The sequence below is a fragment of the Argopecten irradians genome, chromosome 1 (assembly GCF_041381155.1).
Source record: "Argopecten irradians isolate NY chromosome 1, Ai_NY, whole genome shotgun sequence".
NCBI classification, from domain to species: domain Eukaryota; kingdom Metazoa; phylum Mollusca; class Bivalvia; order Pectinida; family Pectinidae; genus Argopecten; species Argopecten irradians.
In genome coordinates, this window is record NC_091134.1 from 21,906,860 (window position 1) to 21,913,117 (window position 6,258).

The following is a 6,258-nucleotide window of genomic DNA, read 5'->3' on the forward strand; positions in this document are numbered from 1 at the left end:
TTTCACGGCAGTAATAATACCGTTATATCCATATGCAGTTGAAGGTAAAATTCCAAGATAAGACGCCTTCGGACCAAGATTGGTTGGTTGGTTGGTCAGATTTAATGACGGCCTTCTATGCTAGCGTTGTGTTGCGTTAGTGTTTTGGGAGACTGCAGTATGTTCTTTGTGTGATACGTTGTAATACTATTGTCTTTAGAATGTCAACGCTTATATAAAATCGTAAATATTTAAAGGTGAAAAGTGGGCAAAAATAGCTTGTTTCTTAATAATGATTTAATATGCAAATAAGTATGCCTATGAAAGGAAGCAAAACATAACTGAATATGAGTCTTAAGCTTTTTATATCAATATTCCATAGTTCGAGAACGCTCGAAAAAATGTAACTAACTTGTTATTACATTTTATTAAGAAAGGACGCAATGTAACAGAATGTAACTGAATATGTGTCTCAGCTTATCAACATTTAGTAGTTCGAGAACGCTCGAAAAGTACAACTGTATTGTAATACATTTTCTAGTTATTTCTTTTAGTTGAAACGAACTTTTAAGTAATCTTTGGAGACAAAGAGTTGCTATTTGCTATTCATTTTTTAATTTGACTGCAAAGTACATTTTCGGCATTGTTCGGATAATTGTGTTGAGAGGTATATAAGAGTCGGTCTCGAGTAGTTTACGTCCGTTTTATGCGGTAAGATAGTGTATTCTGTATGTATAATTCATCTTATATCCTTTGTTCGGCGACAAATGTGTTTAATGAGTTTCAATATTTCGTCTCTAGTAAATTGTGCCTCTGTTGCTAGGTGCCTTTTTGTCTTCTTAAGCTAGTTCAAATAGAATCGACGGCAGCTGTAGACGTAGTTTTGAATTCCCAAAACTCCTAGTCTCACAGTTGTTGATACCTTTTCTTTCCGAGAGTTACTGTTATTTACGTCATGAATATTTTTATTTTTTATTTACAAGTTCTGATGTAAACCCCACGTAGAGTTAAAGAGCAATGACTGTCACGTTTCGTGATACGATTTGACAAGAACCGGTAATGGCTATGGTTATGGACACAGGAGTATTGCTGAAGTCAAACTGGGTATTGAGACCTACTCTAACACGTTACTAATACGTAATTTACGTGCTCATGGGCATTATCTGTCAGATGGGACCCAAGTCAGCAGCAAACGGACATTTAACATGCATTGAAATTCTTCCAATAAACATGTATTTAGAGATCTGTAAGCAGTTATAGTACGTCAAACTGGAACTACGTAAATACAGGTACTAATGTATTAATATTAGCTAAGAAAAATCTATGTGCTTCTATTTTTAGACTTCTTGACCACGCGTTATCCTCGAAAATAACATGTAATAATATGTATTTTCACTACAGGACTTTGATTCCAAGACCCTTCACCTCTATCGGCGTCCACTACAGGAAAGGTCATAGCTACATCTAGAAGGAAGTTCTTCGTTTATTACACAAATAAAGCGGAAATATTAAAGATTTGCTCTTAACTTCTTGTCAAAGATATTTCATATTGAGCAGCTAACTGGAATCGTCTTAAGAGGGATGTCAATGCAGGACGAACACAGACTTAATGTAGCTGAGCTATACTGCGTTTTATCGGGTTTGTCAAGAGGGAACGATAACTTCAAGAGTAAATCGGCTGTATATTAAGAATTTATATCATATCGTATTAGTAACTTGGAAATAAAAAGGTAAATACCAAACACATTAGGAAGTAATATTGCCGACACTACTCAAGACTCCAGATTAATCACATGTAATGTTTATGTCATAACAGGAATTCTTCATGAAAGCTATCGGTCTTAATAACTGTTCTTCATTATGTATGTTTAAATCTATCGCTCTTCATTAGTAAACTTCAATATATATATAAATTTTAACGCATTTAATATCCCTCACAAAGTATCTAAAATATCAAGTTTTTTTTATAAATCTTACGCATCATAATGGTTTTTATGAATCTGATTTTTTTTCTAATTACAATTAATAATACCATGTTTTCTTGGGGTTATTTTAGGGATGTGGGTTTCGTTATGCTTTTCAATCCACATGTCTTCACTGCTGTGTCAGTTTTGGACGGTGTAACGATTTTGCTAGCGAAGAAAAACCATGTCGTAAATCGCACACCAGAAATGAACCTTAGTGGTAGAATGTCAGACACCATAACCAACTCTGACATGGTGGCACAAACTCATGTCAATTAACATACTTATTAAGGTAACTATTAAGATAACAATTTATCAGAGCATTGCAAGCGATATCAGACAATGATACATATTGATTCAAATCAAACGCATTTATGGTTAGTCTTATAACATTTCGATCAAATTCTGCTTGAAAGATAATTTCCGTACTGAATGCTGCACATGATGCTTGGCAATATCATATTCAATGCAAATTGCATAAGCAAAGATTAAAAGCATGATTATATCAATCCCTCTGCCGTTTTAAACGGAAAGACCAGATAAGATTTTTTGAAATATAAAATGCTGATTAAAAAATGAATCATGCAGTTTTGCAAGGAATGCTCTTTGGAAAATATATGTATTTATTTTACTAACTTATTTCACTAACATATCCCCGGAGGCAAACACATTCGAAGGGTTTACAACATATATATTTAAAAACAAACACAATTAGTGCAATTTTTGCATATGTCACTAGTGTAAACAACCAGGAATATTTGTATTGGCTGTGATGAGTTGGATATTCGTTATGACGTTATGGGAGAAAAAAAATAAAGTGACGTAAGGAAAAATCACTATGTTAATGTCATATGAATATCATGAATCTCCCCTCGCAGTTCTATGTTTTTTCTTTTTTCATGTAATATCATGAAATAAACACTCATTTAAGATCAAGCTAGCCCAATCTCCATCAACTAATTTAGTGGTACGTAGCGTAATGAACAAGACTTAGTTTCACAAAATGCATGCATGGTGCAGATATAATCCTGAATACTTTTTCTTTCAAATTCCAAGACAAAATTTATTTTCAGCATTTTCACCAAAATACTGCTCGGTCTTATTAATTGTTGTATCCTGTTTCTCTAGCATTTTTTGTTTTCAATTTTTCTCCCACTTATCGGATGCGCTGTTTAGCCGCCAGTTTGATCACCAATGATCACCCTGTACAATACAATATCTGACATCATTATGTTAAGATTATATCTTCTGGTGATCTTCGCACTTTCTGTAGTTTAAAGACATATATTTGTCTACATTATCACCCCAAAATAAAAATAAAATAAAAAAAAAAACAGTATTCGAATTAGGTATATTGCTGAATTCAGTAGTCTACGAAATGACTCCAGGCACGACTAGCATTCTGCAAGCTCTGCAAACTATTCCGTAAAATCGAAATTTACCTTCAAAATTCTAAAGGCAATTACTTGACTTGAATACAAAAGATCAACAGAACATTGCCCCTGATGTGATGTTGTCATATTTTAATTAGAATGCTTGTCCGCCAGCAGAGCCTGATGACGAATTATGTTTAATTTATCTTCAGCCTTACATAGCTTGAAGCAACTTTCTATGATACGATTATATAATTTGGTTGAGGTAATGAGCTTACGTGTAATCAAGTTCAAGCCCTTGAAGCAACAAAAATAATGGAATAATTAACGTCTTCTACATTTAAAAACATGAAAAAACCCCAAATCTTGCCAATACCGTAGGGTCTATCCTTACTAACAATTGCGTCTGAAACTATGTAGGAAGTAAATTCTTTCATACACTTTTTAAGTTTTATAACCTGAAGTAATATAAGGACGCCATTTTGTTTAAACCGACGTACAAATAGGTACTGTGTGGCAGCTCATGAAAGGTTTAACACAAATGTCATGATCTCCTTGTTACAAATACGGTATGGCGAATGTCATGATCTCCTTGTTACAAATACGGTATGGCGAATGTCATGATCTTCTTTTTACAAATACGGTATGGCGAATGTCATGATCTCCTTGTTACAAATACGGTATGGCGAATGTCATGATCTTCTTGTTACAAATACGGTATGGCGAATGTCATGATCTTCTTGTTACAAATACGGTATGGCGAATGTCATGATCTGCTTGTTACAAATACGGTATGGCGAATGTCATGATCTCCTTGTTACAAATACGGTATGGCGAATGTCATGATCTCCTTGTTACAAATACGGTATGGCGAATGTCATGATCTTCTTGTTACAAATACGGTATGGCGAATGTCATGATCTTCTTGTTACAAATACGGTATGGCGAATGTCATGATCTCCTTGTTACAAATACGGTATGGCGAATGTCATGATCTCCTTGTTACAAATACGGTATGGCGAATGTCATGATCTTGTTACAAATACGGTATGGCGAATGTCATGATCTCCTTGTTACAAATACGGTATGGCGAATGTCATGATCTCCTTGTTACAAATACGGTATGGCGAATGTCATGATCTTCTTGTTACAAATACGGTATGGCGAATGTCATGATCTTCTTGTTACAAATACGGTATGGCGAATGTCATGATCTCCTTGTTACAAATACGGTATGGCGAATGTCATGATCTCCTTGTTACAAATACGGTATGGCGAATGTCATGATCTTGTTACAAATACGGTATGGCGAATGTCATGATCTCCTTGTTACAAATACGGTATGGCGAATGTCATGATCTTCTTGTTATCAATACGGTATGACGAACGAATATGGTATTGTGAGACATAATCGAATTTTCAATTATTTCAAAGAGATCGACATTTTAAACAAAATTTGAACGTATTCTCATCTTATCATCATATCAACGACACACTCATCGTTTCATCATTATTTTGCATGAGTTTTCTCATGTGTTTTAGCCACAACTTTTATATCCTATCCAACTCTTTTCATTTAATCAACATTAACAATTTGTGTTTTAGTTTTAACTTGCCTTTTTCTTATCCTGATCTTTTAGATTCAGTCCTTGTTTATATCATGATATTAATGCCTGCCTTGTAGTTTAGTCCTCCTAAATGACCTTAGATCTATGTCGATGGGCCGTAAAACTCAAACAAACAAACAAAACGAATAGAATATCACGATCTCCTTGTTACAAAAACGGTATGGCGAATGTCATGATATCCTAGTTACAAAAACGGTATGGCGTCATACTCAAACGTGTTTAGAATGTATTTTGATCACTGTTATATGCAACAATTAAGAAAACATTCTTCTAGGCTGTTCAGATTGATGGCATTCACTTCCACTTCAGTTCTAATGTCAAGAAGTGTGGCCGTATACTCCATTACACGATCGTAAAAGGCGGCTAAATGTGGGAACGTACGTTTTCTTGTCTTCCTAACTGACTGCCTATTCTTTCTAATGACTCCCTTGACACTGTCCTACGTTTAGCCTCGATTTGAGCGTTCGTCTTTGTGAGAAAGTCTCTGGATAATGTTCCCAGCTACTAACGTTAAGACTTTAACCCCACCCAACTACTTTAATTACCATTTCATCAGACACAGTATACGTCGTTATGCTAACTCAGACTGAATATTTACATCGTTGAATTATTTTATAAAAGTACAGGATGCAATCGTGGATATTAGTTCCTTCTTGTGTTATACAAAAAAGCACAAAGCTCAAAACATGAAATGAGAATAATCAAACCCATTTCATGGATTTATCCTCATTTCCCTGATACGTAGTATGTATGTTTGTATTGATAAACAATGTTGAGTTATATAGAGGATTTTTTTATTGTTTCTTAATAAATACATATTATATACCATCGAGTGAGATGCGAAACACGAGGAAAAAATATCAGTGTTCACCTCACGAGATAAAATATTACCGGATTCATCAAATAACAACGAATATTCTATTTACTACATTTGTTTTCTCGCTTTCATTTACAGAAAACCATCACTACTAGTTCCGCCAAAGATTATTTTGCCATTGTATTGTACAGAGTTATTTGCTCATGCGATTATTGCGTTGTATTTTTGTGAGCATAACGTCGCATTTCTACACATAAATATGACGTCATTTTCGCCCACTATTTAGAGACGTTACAATCAAAATGTTATTTTCACGGTCAATGCCGCATTCTGATTTGTCAAAAAATTTCACTGGATAGAATTATGTCGCTTTTATGTTCACCGTAAAACCTTATATTTTACTGTGAAAAATAATAAAATGTATCAATACGACATAAGACGGATAAAAAGTGACACAGCATTTTCATTTTAACATGAAATAAGACACAAATAAACAA